This window comes from Macrobrachium rosenbergii, chromosome 12 (genome assembly GCF_040412425.1).
Source record: "Macrobrachium rosenbergii isolate ZJJX-2024 chromosome 12, ASM4041242v1, whole genome shotgun sequence".
Classification (NCBI taxonomy): domain Eukaryota; kingdom Metazoa; phylum Arthropoda; class Malacostraca; order Decapoda; family Palaemonidae; genus Macrobrachium; species Macrobrachium rosenbergii.
Genome location: NC_089752.1, coordinates 4693772 through 4711763, shown reverse-complemented (window position 1 = coordinate 4711763; position 17992 = coordinate 4693772). Strand labels below are relative to the sequence as shown.

The 17992-nt window shown below is 38.4% G+C and overlaps 1 long non-coding RNA gene across 1 annotated transcript in view; it reads right to left on the bottom strand.

Annotated features, from left to right (window-relative positions):
- Positions 1 to 17213, bottom strand: part of LOC136844349 (uncharacterized) — a 67875-nt gene extending 50662 nt beyond the window's left edge. The window contains exon 1 of the long non-coding RNA XR_010854829.1: positions 17142 to 17213. This is a non-coding gene — a long non-coding RNA (uncharacterized lncRNA). The remainder of the gene's footprint in view (positions 1 to 17141) is intronic.
- Positions 17214 to 17992: the final 779 nt, after the last annotated feature.

Genomic DNA, 17992 nt, shown 5'->3' with positions numbered 1-17992 from the left:
CGGTGTCATGCATGATTGGCCTCTAAACGGTGTCATGCATGATTGGCCTCTAAACGGTGTCATGCATGATTGGCCTCTAAACAGTGTCATGCATGACTGGCCTCTAAACGGTGTCAAGCATGATTGGCCTCTAAACGGTGTCAAGCATGATTGGCCTCTAAACGGTGTCAAGCATGATTGGCCTCTAAACGGTGTCAAGCATGATTTGCCTCTAAATGGTGTCAAGCATGATTGGCCTCTAAATGGTGTCAAGCATGATTGGCCTCTAAATGGTGTCATGCATGATTGGCCTCTAAATGGTATCCTGCATTATTAGCGAGCGGAAAAAGGAGAGCCATGTGGAATTGCTTAAAGGTGTAACGTGGTGGTATATACCATCAATAACAAAGAACAAACAAAAAATAAAAGAAATTCAATGGGACTTGACCTGAGAGGGGGCAAAAGTAAAAATATTCAGGTCACAGGAGTGGATGGTCAAATAACGTATAAGTGAATGATGATTTACTTTTGGTAGAAAGTTAAGTATACGTTAGTTTTACCAGATCGCTGACTGGCCCGAAGGTTTAGACTTATTTTACGTGGCTAAGAACCAATTGGTTACTTAGCAACGGGACCTACAGCTTATTGTGGAATCCGAACCACATTATAGCGCGAAATGAATTTCTTTCACCAGAAATAAATTCCTTTAACTCTTCATCAGCCGGCCGGGGAATCGAAATCCGGCCCAGCGAGTGCCAGTCCACAGCTCTACCGACTCACCCAACGAAGAGCTGAGCTGTCTACAGACTTAATAATACTTTTACTAACTGATTTACTGGATTTATGAGACCTGGCGTCGCAACAACTATATGAACATCAACGCCGACCTAACAAAAAAAAAAAAAGTTTAGAGAAAAGTTGGATAATCACAGCCTAAATCGTTGAAGATCTCCCAAATGAGACCCAGATATTTTTCGTAAGAGACGAGCGTAAAATGTCATATGTCCATGTAGTAGCAGGACTTCATTTCTTTCAAAAATACGCCGCACTGAAATTTCTGGCAGGTAAAAAGAACAAGGAAACAGGTAAAAAATGCGCCGAGATTTCTTCGGCACAATCGAGTTTTCTGTCCGGTGGTGGCCTCAGCCAGGGCCCATAAAACTCTTAGCCGCGCCCCATGAAACTCAGCTACGGTCCGGTTGTGGCCTATGTTGTTGGTACCTATAGCGCTGTCAGAAGTACAATTATGGCTAACTTTAACCTTAAATAAAAAGAAACCTACTGAGGCTAGAGGCATGCAACTTGGTATGTTTCATGACTGGAGGGTGGATGAATAACACCAATATGCAGCCCTCTAGCCTCAGTAGTTTTTAAGATCTGAGGGCGGACGGACAGACAAAGCCAGTAAAATAGTTTTCTTTTACAGAAAACTAAAAAGCAGCAGTCTACCTTACCGTGTGGTTGACCAGTCTGCTCAAGGAATCAGAGTTGAAGAAGAAGAAGAAGAAGCAGTCAAGCCAAGACTTGGCAAGACGTAAGGGCAATAGGAGGAATCTATGCCTTAACAAAGGCAGTAATGATCTCAGTTACTCGGGTCATACAGCATTTTCTGGGCCAATAAGGAGGAACGTGCTGTACGGCGTCCTACTAGGTACTTGCTTACGACAACAGATGCAACCTAGAGGGAATGAGTGAAAGTCGTTCAGAGAAAATTTATGCATAAATTTACTCAGAAGGAGCAACATGACCTTGTATAAATAGTTCCCTGGCAATCTCAGTAGCGTTCCATCTCCGTTAAGTGGAGCAGAAAAGACCAAGATGTAGGCATGAAAGCACGCGTGCAAGACTACACATTAATAAACAGTGCATGCAGATAAACTTGTCTGTTCGAACATTCAAATATAATACAACAATCTGAATACATGGAAATGCAATTACTTGAAAAAGCCATTGAGGAGTGAACGGCATCAGTTTCCTAGGCAGTATTAATAAACAAAGGCACACAATTATATTTACACGAGTGCTCACATTTGAGCTATACTGATTTTGCAAGCAGGCTCACATGTCAAAATATTACTCCTGTAGCTGGTGTGTGTTTGCCCAAGCAAATATGTGGAAACACTGAATAGTTATTTTATAGAAAATAATTCGGCAATCGAAAGTTTTTGATATATATATATATATATATATATATATATATATATATATATATATATATATATAATGTGTGTGTATATATATACATATGTATACGTATAATTGTATGTATGTGTACTTATGTATATATATATATATATATATATATATATATATATATATATATATATATATATATAAATGGAAGCCCATAGAAACAGAATGTGGAAAATAAAGGCTATATTAGAAAGCCAAACTGTCTCTCTCCTCAGACAAATAGTGAATCTATTTGCCTGAGGGGAGAGACAGTTTGGTCTCTGAAATATAGCCTTTATTTTCCACATTTTGGCGTTTCCATAAATCCTTTATATTTGATGAATTCTGTTTTAGCAGAAAATATTTCACAGTCATATATATATATATATATATATATATATATATATATATATATATATATATATATATATATATATATATATATAATATAGCGTGTGTGTGTGTTTATATGTGCAGTACATATATATATATATATATATATATATATATATATATATATATATATATATATATGTTTATAAGCACACTACAATACATAAGTGTGTGGAAGCACGTGCGCGTATTTATACGTACAGCACAATATACTGTATATGCGTCCTTCTGTAAATGAAACAAATAATGACCTTGGTGTGATTAGGAATCAGTTATTGAAAACTGGATTTGCTTCTGTATAGGATTGTGCTTGTATGAGAAGTCGTTCTCTCTCTCTCTCTCTCTCTCTCTCTCTCTCTCTCTCTCTCTCTCTCTCTCTCTCTCGCGGTTCCAAAATACTTTTTAAATAAATCTTCTGAGAAAAGATAGGCGTGACGTCAAGAATCTTAAACAGATCAATTTGTTCTGGCAGCTGCAACAATAAGACAATCTGTTATATTTTCCCTGGAGAGACACAACACAGTTAAAAAAAATCTATTAAAATAAAAACTATTACATAATAACGATACAACCTTCGTCTATAAAGAACTAAAATAGAATCACTCTTAATTTTCTTTCATCAACATTCGGTCGCCATGCGGTCAAGCAATTACAATGAGAGAGAGAGAGAGAGAGAGAGAGAGAGAGAGAGAGAGTACGCGCTTATACATTAAAAATCAAGTAAAAAAAAGTGCAGAAGTGTCTTCGGCGCAACCGAGATTTCTGTGCAGTCACTACAGATGTATCTTTCGGTGGTCTCGGTATAACGCTGTATGAGTCGCGGCCCATGAAACTTTAACCACGGCAGAAGCATGATTATGGCTAACTTTAACCTTAAATAAAATCAAAACTATTGAGGTTAGAGGTCTGCAATTTGGTATGTTTGATAATTGGAGTGTGGATGATCAACATACCAATTTCCAGCCCTCTAGCGCCAGTAGTATTTAAGATTTGTCGGCGGACAGAATAAAGTGCCGACGGACAGACGAAGCAAGCACAAGAGTTTTCTTTTCAGAAAACTAAAAACTTATTATAATCGCGGAAGCGATATTTCTCCCATCTTTCTCTAATGTCACTGTCAACAGCTGCATGGAGTTTTTGTTGTTGATGTTAAATGATCTGGCGTTAATCATCAAGAGCCAGTGCCTGAAAATGATAAATGTTTGATAAAATATAAAGGCCATTTGAAATAAGCGCACGAGTATACACTATCTGTATAGTTCCAGATGTACAAACAAGTATGTAGTTTGTGCGTGCATGTATGTATACACATAAGCACACACACACACATATATATATATATATATATATATATATATATATATATATATATATATATATATATATATATTATATATATATGTATATTGTATATATATATATAATATAAATATAAATATATATATATATATATATATATATATATATATGTGTGTGTGTGTGTGTGTGTGTCTTTGCGTCTGTTGACAGAGATTCAAGCACAACTAAGTTTCTATTAATTTGTTTAGTATTTGTTCGCTCATGCGTGCGTTCAGTTCACTTATAATTATAAAATCTTAATAATAGGCGAGGGACGCAAACAAATCGTGTCCCTAATAGCGTTCCCCTATTACCTTACTGTAATCGTCTAATCAGCATCACACAAACAAGTTACCTAAAAACAAAAATTGCTTTATGCTAATAGATGTGTAGCGCTCAACAGGAGGCCAGTGCTATTAAATGATGCTGAGCTTGACAGCTGACAAATGGGCGTCTTTGTTTTTTTTTTTTTTTTTTTTTTTGTACTTTGTTGACGACACCAAGTTTGTTAGTTTTCTTCTTTCAAAATGGCGTTTATCATTATAATTTTATCATCAAGACAAAACTGGGAACGTTTCTTAATACTTGTATATAAATGTTTATTTAAAGTAAATTTACTGATATATCAGAAAATATATTCTTTCACAAACTCTAAGGCTCCAAACTCTTAGATGGATCTCGAAGTAATCATTTTCCCAGATATCTTCTCGTCCTGGCTGACATGGTTTTGGCCCCGTAGGGGTTTAGTGCCGTCAGTGCACCTCATGCGGTGCACTGTAGGCATTACTTAAGGTTCTTTGCAGCGTCCCTTCGGCCCCTAGCTGCAACCCTTTTCGTTCCTTTGACTGTACCTCCGTTCATATTTTCTTTCTTCCATATTACTTTCCACCCTCTCCTAACAGTTGTTTTATAATGCAACTGTGAGGTTTTCCTCCTGTTACGCCTTTCAAACCTTCTCCTGTCAATTTCCGTTTCAGCGCTGAATGACCTCATAGGTCCCAGTGCTTGGCCCTTGGCCTAAATTTCTATACTCAATTCAGTTCAATTCAATTCAATTCAATATGGTTTTGGGCGATTGAGCTTAAAGAAAAGTGGAACAGCCATCAGTGTTGAATAGAGAATAGAATAGAATATAAAATTTAGGGCAAGGGCCAAGCACTGGGACCTACGAGGTCATTCAGCGCTGAAACGGCAACTGATGGTAGGAAGGTCTGAAAGGTGTAGCAGGAGGAAAACCTTGCAGTTGCACTATGAATCAAATGTTAGGAGAGGGTGGGAAGTCAGATGGAAGAAAGAAAAAATGAACGGAGGCACAACAAAAGGAATATAGAGGTTGCAGCTAGGGGTCGAAGGGACGCTGCTAAGACCCTTGAGTAATGCCTGCAGTGCACCACGTGAGGCGCAGTGACGGCGCTACCCTCCTAGGCGGGGGAAGGTTGCATTAGAGTTGAGTGAGGCACATCTAAACGTCGGAAATCCAAAGGCTTGTATAACGCCCCTGACGACTTGGGTACAAAATGCCCATGTATCCCAGGAAAGACATTGTCAGCTAAAGTTATAAAGCGGGTGCTACTTTGGCTTGTTATCTACGCATCACCTACACCGAGGTGCTAGTACTAGACATGGCGGAAGCTCCTTAGGACGCCATGTTTAGTACTAGCCCCTCGGGGATCAAAGTATTAGATACACGCATTTCTATATTGTTAGGTCGACAAATCATATTAACAGACGATATCTTCGTGCAGCCGACTACTTTATATTTACCATACGGCGTTTAGTACTAGCACCTCGGCGTAGGTGACGCGCAGATAACAAGCCAAAGCAACACCGCAAGCTTTGAACTACCAGAATCATCCACCTGAATAAAACGAAAAACGTCAGAGGTAAATTTGTGCAGCGCTTAATACTTATTTAGAAGAATATTAGGGAGTTGGGCAGAAGCTATACTATATAATCTCCATCGTCCACCGTTCTGCTGTCGTCACGCTCCCTAAGTCCCGTTGGAAAGATAGTTGCAAGAGTGGAGTTTCCCTCCCTCGTAGCACTCGGAGAAAACTATTATTTCTCGCGCCTGCGCAGAACGAGAGTCAAGTACGAAGTCGTGATCGTGGGTACGAAATACCTCAGCAGATAAAAAGGGCTCGGATTCTCATGCAGAACTCAGGGTGATTTTGCTATCAATTTTCTGTGAGAGAGAGAGAGAGAGAGAGAGAGAGATCACTTTGAGAGAGAGAGAGAGAGAGAGAGAGAGAGAGAGAGAGAGCACACCTCTAGCCAGATTTTTTTCTCGTAATCTGCAATACGAAGTACGGTGAAATGTCAAGAGGCGAATTTGTAATCAATTTTGAGAGAGAGAGAGAGAGAGAGAGAGAGAGAGAGAGAGAGAGAGAGAGACCTCCTGGTCAGATTTTTTCTCGTAATCTGCATTACAAAGTACAGTGAAATATCAACAGGAATTTACAATCATATTTGAGAGAGAGAGAGAGAGAGAGAGAGAGAGAGAGAGAGAGAGAGCAAACCCCTAGTCAGATTTTTTCTCGTAATCTGCATAACAAAGTACAGACGAATTTGCAATCAATTTTGAGAGAGAGAGAGAGAGAGAGAGAGAGAGAGAGAGAGAGAGAGAGAGAGAGAGAGAGAGAGAGCACCTCTGGTCAGGTTTTTTCTCTTAATCTGCCTTACAAAGTACAGTGAAATATCAACAGGCGAATTTGCAATCAAATTTGAGAGAGAGAGAGAGAGAGAGAGAGAGAGAGAGAGAGAGAGAGAGAGAGAGAGAGAGAGCACAATTCTGGTCAGATTTTTTCTCTTAATCTGCATTACAAAGTACAGTGAAACATCAAATGGCGAATTTGCAATCAAATTTGCGAGAGAGAGAGAGAGAGAGCACACCTCCAGTCAGATTTTTTTCTCTTAAGACTGTTCATTTCCTGAACAGAGGTGGCCATTAAATTTCATGAGTAGGGTTCGAGGCGTCCTTTATTTCCGGGTATTCATATCAGGTCTGTTTACGTGAACAGTCACAGATACGTGGACAAATTCACTTGTGAGTACCTGGCCAAAGGGTCTTCATCTTATTTTACTTTTATTATATTATTATTATTATTATTATTATTATTATTATTATTATTATTATTCAGAAGATGAAACGTATTCATATGGAACAAGCCCACCACAGGGCCCACTGACTTGAAATTCAAGCTTCCAAAGAATGTGATGCTCACAATTAAACCCAGAACCAGTCAATGACGTCATAATAAGATCCAGTTTATTTTTCTATATAATTTCTTATACTCAACTTTGATAATAATTGCGTCACAATAAACTATATTTATATAATCTAAAAAAAAAAACGCTTGTGTCGGACAAATAAAGGACCATTGAAAAATATAACCTATATATATAAGCCAAATAAGAAGTTAGATTCGAGTGCCGTCACAATGTCGTTATTATACAAAATAAACCCCCACAGATAAATACCACTATGTCAGCGAACTAGAGTGTGCCAACGTAATAATCAGTCCATCTGACAATTCCAAAACTACACTATGAAAGATATACGAAAAAATATGTAAATCAGCATTAGCTTGCAAAATGACGTCACTGATACTTTATTACAATCCGGTGGGATGGCGCATCTTGGTCATTCACTCTGAGTAGGATGAATCAACTGTAATTTCACAACAAGTCCGCGATCCATTGGTTTTTTAGTTTTCTGTAAAGGAAATCTATTGTGCAGGCTTTGTCCGTCCGCCCGCACTTTTTTCCGTCAGCACTTTTTCTGTCCGGCCTCAGATCTTAAACACTACTGAGGCTAGAGGGCTGCAAATTGGTATGTTGATCGTCCACCCTCTAATCATCAAACATACCAAATTGCAGCCCTCTAGCCAAAGTATTTTTAAATTTATTTGAAGTCGAAAGTAGACATAATCGTGCTTCTAGCAACGATGTAGGATAGGCCACCATCGAGCCGTAGTTAAAGTTTCATGGGCCGCGGCTCATACAGCATTAACCAAGGCCACCAAAAGATTGATCTATTTTCGGTGGCCTTGATTATACGCTGTACAGAAAACTCGGTTGCGCCGAAGAAACTTCGGCGCATTTTTTACTTGTTTTCTTCATTTGGTCGATAACCTCCCTTTCACTGGAAAACCACAGGGTATTTAAAAGGAAAAAACAGAATATATAGCTATTCATCGTACCAATAATCTCTCTCTCTCTCTCTCTCTCTCTCTCGCCGTTATGTCACGAGATGATTCTTCCCTGAAAACGAATTTTCCGAGAAGCAATTCCGTGAAACTGCATTTTTACTAACTTGATCAACGGCCATGATTCTGTCAAGGTCTTCATCGTGCACTTCGGTAAGCAATGAATTCAACAACGTGTTGCATGACACGGAATTCGACAAGCGTTCTGTTACGTCACAAACTTTTGGCAAACTTTTGAATGTCATGAAACGCCGGGGTGACTGTTTTGTTGGCGCGATTTTCCGCGGATAAATAATATTCCTTGTCTATTCGTTTATTTACGGCTGCCTTGATTCAGTCACTTTATTTGGCAGAGGCTGATTGCACAATTTAAGTGTCATTAGGAACACGAATAATGAAATTTACATTTACTGGCGAATTTTTGATGTGCTGACAAGGCAGAATTTCTCTCTCAGTATTGCTGGATGTTCTTAACACACACACACACACACTAACAATATATATAATATATATATATATATATATATATATATATATATATATATATATATATATATATATATGTATGTGTGTGTATATATATGTGTATATATATATATATTTATATATATAGGACCTCATTAGGAAACTAAATAATTTAGTGAGATATCTATTCAAGAAAATTACAAGCTTGTAACTTTTCTAGAATAAATATCTCCGCTACACACCATCCAGTTTTAATGAGGTCCTGTTAGTAATTGTATTAATGCACAGAACAATTGTATAAGTGACAAGGTTATATATATATATATATATATATATATATATATATATATATATATATATATATATATACATATATATATATATATATATATATATATATATATATATATATATATATATATATATATATATATATATATATATATATATATATATATACATATTCAGTTTATTGTCCGGTCATAAAATGTCAGCTGATCCCAACAAAACCATCTGGAAATTCGATCTATTTTTCAGATACAAAGACAAGCTGAATTCTCTTATGGCATCTACTAACACTGCATATTTACATACTTGTCCTAGACGTCATCTAGCAAAATATATCGGAGCCTCAACCAGACTTCTTAAGGTCCGAATCGATTCCAAATTTGGGGGGGGGAGAGTTTTCGCCCTGAAGTTAAATTATCATCTGAATTTTCCAGCATCCGTGACCACTTCTCCGCAACAGCTAGCGGTCTTCGAATCACTCTTTGTAAAAACGATTGTTCCGAAACTGAACGACCAAACTACCTCCACCCCTCAATACTGCCCTAAAATGGAGGACTGCAGCATCTGCAAAAATTCAAAACTGAGAAAAATAGTAGATACTGCAGTTTTCCCTGGCCTTACTACTGCTTTTGCAGATACTGCAAATGGGACCCACTAAATACTAGTGGAAAGCATTGACGAATCATTCTGATACTGCAGTAACGTGTGTATTAGTGCTTCACGAGCCCAACTGGTGGCATATCTCAATTTCGAAAATTTTGCAGATACTGCAGCTTTCTGTTTTAGGGCAGGGTACCTGGCCTAGACAACGGACATGCAGCCTTCGGTATTCTGGTCACTTGTCTTCCATCCTCTACTGGAAGTGGTGCTTGAGTTTCGTTGGTGTTATTTTTAATTTTCTTTATATTCTAATTGCGTATTTCTGGATGAGCATTTTTATTGTAACTTTATTTTATTATTGTAATTATCAGCTTGAAAATGGGGCTGGTCCCTGAAGCGTCTCATGAATGAAATTATGCCGATATGCAATATATATATATATATACCCTGTATATATAATATATATATATATATATATATGTGTGTGTGTGTGTGTATATTATACATACATATATATATATATGTATAAATATATATAAATAAATATATATAGATACATATATATATATATACACATATATAGTATATATATATATATATGTATATATATATATATATATATATATATATATTTTAAATATTATATAAATATATATATATATATATGTATGTATATATATTATGTATACGAGGGAAAGGCAAGACCAGTCTCTCAACATACTGGAAACCGTCGGTCAGGGAAACCGAGAGGATAACGAAAATTCCAAAGCGTGCAAGTGATGGGCAAAGAAGCCACTGAACTCCGCAATCCATCAGTAAGACTACCACTACTGCCTCTCCCCTTAGCAAGCCCTTTGTTGGCCGAGTTGGTTGAGCTTCAGACCGTCATTCGATGGGCCGGAGTTCGATTCGCGGCCGGCTGATGAAGAGTTAGAGGAATTTATTTCTGGTGATAGAAATTCATTTTCGCTATAATGTGGTTCGGATTCAACAATAGTTGTAGGTCCCGTTGCTAAGAAACCAATTGGTTCTTAGCCACGTAAAATAAGTGTAATCCTTCGGGCCAGCCCTAGGAGAGCTGTTAATCAGCTCAGTGATCAGTAAAACTAAGCTATACTTACTTTTCTCCTTAGCAGAAAAACAGTAAAAGAAGCATATTCTAAATATAAATGGATAAATTTGACATAGACCATATAACAAAACATCTAAAAAAAAAAAAAAAAAAAAATATATATATATATATATATATATATATATATATATATATATATATAAATTTCACGGAAAGTAAATTCCTGTAGGGGAGGTTGTCAGTGCACCTCATGCGGTGCACTGTAGGCATTACTCAAGCTTCTTTGCAGCGTTCCTTCGGCCCCTAGCTGCAACCCCTTTCGTTCCTTTTACTGTACCTCCTTTCATATTCCCTTTCTTCCATCTTACTTTCCTCAACCCTCTCCTAAAAATTGATTCATAGTGCAACTGCTTTGAGGTTTTCCTCCTGTTACACCTTTCAAGCCTTTTACTGTCAATTTCCGTTTCAGCGCTGAATGACCTCACAGGTCCCAGTGCTTGGTCGTTGGCCTAAATTCAATATTCAATTCAATTTAGCCAAACTGAACTCCGAAAACTCAACAGAAACGTTGGAAAACTCATCAGTTTGTCTGCATTGGCAAGAGCAAGCCAGCTTTACGGACGGAAATTACATCCCGAAAAAAAAAAAAAAAAAAGAAAAAAGAAAAAACCTTATGGCTTGACAATGATGAATCTGTCAACAAAACGTCATGGAACCAAGCAAGCATTAAAATCTGTGGTCGGGAGACACAGCCACAGGAATTTGGCCCGTCCGAGGAACGGGATAGAGAGAGAGAGAATTTATATTTCCAAATGTGAAAATACATGTTATTAGACGAGAGAGAGAGAGAGAGAGAGAGAGAGAGAGAGAGAGAGAGAGAGAGAGAGAGAGAGAGAGAGAGAGAGGTAATATTTCCAAATGTGAAAAATACATGTTATTGGAAATAATAATGCTTAGCGACGAGAGAGAGAGAGAGAGAGAGAGAGAGAGAGAGAGAGAGAGAGAGAGAGAGAGAGAGAGAGAGAGAGAGGTAAGTAATATTTCCAAATGTGAAAAATACATGTTATTGAAAATAATAATACTTAGCGACAGAGAGAGAGAGAGAGAGAGAGAGAGAGAGAGAGAGAGAGAGAGAGAGAGAGAGAGAGAGAGAAGTAATATTTCCAAATATAAAAAATACATGTTACTGAAAATAATAATACTACTAGAGAGAGAGAGAGAGAGAGAGAGAGAGAGAGAGAGAGAGAGAGAGAGAGAGAGAGAGAGAGAGAGAAAGATTGAGACTAGAGAGAGAGAGAGAGAGAGAGAGAGAGAGAGAGAGAGAGAGAGAGAGAGAGTAATTTCCAAATATAAAAATACATGTTACTGAAAATAATAATACTTACTATAGAGAGAGAGAGAGAGAGAGAGAGAGAGAGAGAGAGAGAGAGAGAGAGAGAGAGAGAGAGAAAGTAAAATTTCCAATATGACAATACGTGTTATTGAAAATAACATTGAGAGAGAGAGAGAGAGAGAGAGAGAGAGAGAGAGAGAGAGAGAGAAAAGTAATATTAACAAAATATGAAAATACGTGTTATTGATAATACTTAGCGACGAGAGAGAGAGAGAGAGAGAGAGAGAGAGAGAGAGAGAGAGAGAGAGAGAGATTCAAGTATGAATGGGTTCGATATTGTGCCACAGACAAACAAATATAAATGTTGAGCTAAAATAGAAAGGAAGAACAAATAAACAGAACGAACACCTTCATAAAAAAAAAAAAACTATATCCGATAAACTGAATAAAAGCAAAAAGCTGACGATTACGTTTTTCAATAATCAGGTGAACCCCGTAGGAGGTTAGTGGCGTCAGTGCACCTCATGCAGTGTACTGTAGCCGTTACCTAAGGTTCTTTGCAGAGTCCCTTCGGCCTCTAGCTGCAACCCCTTTCCTTCCTTTTACTCTACCTCCGTTCATATTCTCGCAGGTGTCTGGAATTATTGGCCATTGTTTAATGGGGGAATTCTTTTGCAGGCCTAACTAATCCTGATTAATGCTAACTCTTTCATTTTATTGAATTTAATTGAATTCAATACAGAATTTAGGCCAAAGGCCACGCGCTGGGACCTATGAGGCCATTCAGCGCTGAAACGGAAATTGACACTAAAAGGTTAGAGAGGCGTAACAGGAGGAAAACCTCAAAGCAGCTGCACTAGGAATCAATTGTTAGGAGAAGGTGGAAAGTAAGATGGGAGAAAGAGAATATGAACGGAGGTACAGTGAAAGGAATGAAAAGGGTTACCGCTAGGGGCCTAAGGGACGCTGCAAAGAACCTTAAGTAATGCCTACAGTCCATCGCATGAGGTGCACTGATGGCAGTAAATTTCTCACGGAGTGTAGGAGGGTAGTGTTGTCAAATGACACGCGGTGCAATTGCAGGCAGCATCAGCTTGGTAGCAGTCCTTCGGCCCCTAGCTGCAATCCCTATTATTCTCTTTACTGAACCTCTGTTCATTCTCTTCTTCGTCTTACTTTTCATCCTCCTCCTGACAATATTGTTTCAGAGTGAGTGCGAGGCTTCTTCCCTGTTACACTTTGAAAATCTTCTACCTCGCTTAAAGCCAGCGCTGAATGACTTCATAGGTCCCAGCGCTTGGACTCTGGCCTAAATTTGATCTTCCATCTCATTCCCTTCCGCTCCAGTAACTCCGGAATTCAATGACCCTGAGATTCCGAACACTACTCTTCCTAGAGCTAGCATGGAACATTACGGAAAGAAAGGAATGGAATGTAAAGTTTAGGCCAAAGGCCAAACGCTGGGGACCTATGAGGTCATCCAGCGCTGGAAAGGAAACTGAGAGTAAGTAGGTTTGAAAGGTGTAACAGGAGGAAAACCTCAAAGCAGTTGCACTACGAAATAATTGTAAGGAGACGGTGGCGAGCAAGATGGAAGAAAGATAATATGAATGGAGGTACAGTAAAAGGAACGAAAGGGGTTGCAGCTAGAGGCCTAAAGAAGGGACGCTGCAAAGAACCTTTAGTAACGCCTACAGTGCACCCCGTGAGGTGCATGACGACAGTACTCCCCTACGGGGCTGGGACATTATGTCACACATTAAGGGTGATAAAGAGGAAACATTACAGTAATCCTCAAAACCTATTTTTATGATTAGGTTACTTGCCCAATGTGTCCTCCCCTGTACTGGCGACAGTTCACTAATCCAATAACTGATATCAACTGATTTCCAACCAAATAATCTGAGACGCTTTTGCAACCAGGATCGATTTCTGGACTTGCTGGTGAGAGGCGAGTTTGCTAACCTCCAAGGCATGAACAACTATTTGCGTGTGTGTGTATATGTATGTATGTATATGTATATATATATAATATATATATATATATATATATATATATATATATATATATACAGTACATATATATGTGTACATTGTATATATTATATATATAATCTAAATATATATACAGTAATATTTATATATATATATATATATATATATATATATATATTTATATATACAGTATATATATCATATATATGTATATATATTATATACAGTATATTATATATATAATCTACACATATATACATATATGCACAGTAATATACATATGTATATATATATATATATATATATGCATATAAACAGCATATAACTTCAACGTAACTGCATCAAAGTCAGGCCTACATAAAGCCACAGAACCTTTAATAAATGCGCAGCATCGACACAAATGAAGAAGCGCAGAGAAATGGATGACGTCAGCAGAACAGAGATAATAACAGAAGAATAAAATGACAGAAAAGCACAAACGCATGAAACATCTAAGCGAAGAGGCAACAGCGCACAGCCGAGAGATAAACAAACGAGCGATAATCTGGACTTCCGGTGCCATATGGTGGTTCTTGATGGGAGTTACGGAGATCTCCGTGTGGGGGAAGAGAGGGGGTGGAAAGGCCGGGGTGGGGGGAGGTAGGTGGGAGGACGACTGGGGAAGACGACAGCTTCGTTCATCGCCGAGTTCCTCTTCTTCATCCATTTCTTCCGGGGGAATTCATCATTGTCGAGTACCAAAACATAATTGGCGGTCAGTGTCTTGCCTTACGCGCTTTCTGCGCCAAGCGCAAGAATGGAATTTGGTGGTGTAGCTTGTGAATTTTTTCCTTATTGTGGCTTCCTGAATCTCGTTCTGAGAGAGAGAGAGAGAGAGAGAGAGAGAGAGAGAGAGAGAGAGAGAGAGAGAGATTATTCAGGTTTTCCCCAGCGTAATATGTAAAAACTAAACAATTACACCCGTAAAAACGCGCGCTGAGTCGGACTTTGTACTGTGAAGTGACTGGCCCGTTATTCAAATTCCTAAAGGTACTCTTGATCCTAATTCGGAGGGGAAAAAAAAGAACTTCCTTCTGTGTAAAGCACTTACAGATTTAGAGAGAGAGAGAGAGAGAGAGAGAGAGAGAGAGAGAGAGAGAGAGAGAGAGAGAGAGAGAGAGAGAGAGAGAGAGCACATACTTGAAACTGACGAACAGCTAAAGCGTGCGTAATAAACCAAATAAAAATAACTAGACCACGCTACTAAAATCTCGGTCTAAAGTCACATTCCAGAGCACGATTTTGTTCGCAAGTTCGCGCGTGCGCTTTTGTGCGCTGTGCATATGGTGTTTTAATACGAAAACCCTGATGACGAGTTAAAGCTTCATGTCAGCTGGATACTTCCTGGCATTACGGGTAACACAGCAGCGCGTGGATGTACGAAATAATGGTCTAAATGGACTGTATATTCGTCATGATGATGATGGCTGTCTGTCGCACATCCCTCTCTCCATAATATACTACTTTAGATGTGTCCTGGTGTTTTCTAGGACAACTTTATTAGACGAGTTCTTGATAATGTCATAATTTTGCCTCAGGCAGAGTAATGACTATGTACAACACACTTATTCACATACAATTTATACCTAAGTACGCTTATCCAAGTGTATATATCTACGTGATGTCTTTACCAACAGTTGAAGTACTATATAAAATGTATGTAACGACTTACACACAAACACACATGTATACACACAAACACACATGTATACACACACACACATATATATATACTGATACATGTACATAAAATTTGTAATTATATGTACATGTACGCGAATCAGGAAACGGTGTATAATACGTTTAATGTTCAACACACTGCATACACCTGTAAACAAGTGCAAGTGTATAATTAAGTTTATTTACGTGACGCCTCTATGAACACTCTTATAAAGCTGTATTTATCATGTAATATATAAGATATATGTATCGACATATACATTTTGCCTATTTATACATATATATACATATATAATGCAGTAAAACGACACCCCTAAATTAGAATAAAGAGCAAATTATTAGAAAATAACCGAAAACAGTGCATGTGAGTAAGTGAAACGACGTAAAAAAAAAATAAAAAAAAAAAAGGGAAGCGGCTTGTCCCTCCGGTGAAGCTATACCTACAAGAAGGCGCCGGGGTGGTTGGGAGGTGTACAGGTACTATTAGTAGTAGTAATGGAGGTGGTAACCACAGTCACGCCATCCTATATTGTGAAGAATCATTAGCGATCAATTTGTTGTGTTGCTACTGTGCTAAGACCGATGAGAGTGGGAAAGGGGGGGAAAAAAGTTGCGCCGGAGGAGCGGGAACTGGTCGGGAAAGGCCGAAGGCGGGGTTGGGTGGGGAAGGGGCCTGTAGCTCTGTAGGGTGGGAAATAGGAGGAAACACGCCGGGTTTTGCAAAAGCGACGAGGAAGAGCGAGAAACGAAAGAGGAAAACTCCTATCTTGTCACTTGTCAATCGTGGCGGTGTCAATATTATTTAAATGGTCGCTGAATACTGAATATTAACCCTCTGTCCAGTTTACCCCGGAGAAGTCAAGGAACAAGCAATGCAATTGTCTGCCTCACCCACTAATTACATCTTGAATCAACATTCAGGTAAGACTATTCATGAAATTGCATATATATATATATATATATATATATATAATATAATATAATATAATATATAAGTAAACCTTTCCTATAAACAAAACAATAACAGTTTGATGATCGGTATCACCTGAAACTATCAGTCAACAAATAATGACCTTTTTTTTTCACCCGTGCAATACATTCAGTGGAACTGATGAAAACTATGACAATCTTTACAGACGATTACCGGCGGAAATTAGTTCAGTTCGAGATGTAAATTAATATCCTTTAACAAACAGCAAATCTGCTTAGGCCTAGGCTAACTGAGCCGCATTCAGCTCACGATGTAAAATGCTTTTGAATCAAGCTTTCTCGATTAGTTTTGTGTGTGTCTGTACGATCCCTACACCACTTCAGATGCAAATTCGCCAATATCAAGTTTCAGTGACAACAACCACCAAAGATTGGCACAATCATTTGAAAGGGACTAGCCTAAACTCAAGCCCTTTTGAAGCCAAATATCCATTGATCGTTGAACGTGGAGCAGATTTGTTTGTTCCCATTCTACTATTCCACTCACAGCCTTCCATTCAAAATTCTATGGTGATACTACATGACCTAATATCTCCTAAAACTTATCCCAAAGGTCAGGTGAAAGTTAAAATGCATTAAAATACATTACCTTAGACTAACATGCCCTTGACCCAGTATAATGCCTTGGACAACCTTCACTACCACTTGTCAATGTGAAACTGATCTGGAACACCAGAGGTCGCGCATCGCCGGTTTGTTCCCAAGTGTTGGCTTAAATCGGCAGTTATAGAATTCGACATCGTTATATACTTATCCTGCTAAGTAGGTAAAGTCCGCCAGTGAATAGATAGCAAGGTAGAAATCTCCTATCTTTTTCAGGCGCGGTAAGTTGTACTGTATGGTGGCTGTCGGCCCGAACCTACAGTTAACCTAAACGGCTAAACTATCTTGGGTCGCCATATTCTACCGAACCCTTTCAAAGGAGCTGTGCTACCGGGGCATCAACTATTCGCCGTCGCCGAATCCTGAAATCGACCGAAAGGTAAGTCATGTTAACAGATCAACAGGAAATGTCCTACTTACCTAACTTAGCAATAACAATGTAGGCGTTATCCGTGATTCCTACCGTAGGCCTAGTCCTAACTTTCCCCACACAACTCCTAAATATATAACCGAATCATGTATCAACAGTCTAGACCTAACTCAGCCTAGGCCTGTTAGAGCATCATGTATGCAACAACCTTTTGTATTTTCAGGTTTATTTTGCTGTACAACGAAAAAAAAAAAAACTGGGCAAGATAGAATATAAAACCAAAACTTACAGAAAACTCGACAGCCACCAACACAGTCCCGGTTTGTACTCAGCACAACTGCTATGAGTATACAAAGCTACCCACCAGTTCGATACTGCATTAACGGAATCATTGCATCGCTTGATAGCATTAAATTTTCAACAGAGTGTGTTATTGCCATACTAAGATCCCGTGCAAAACTGTTATT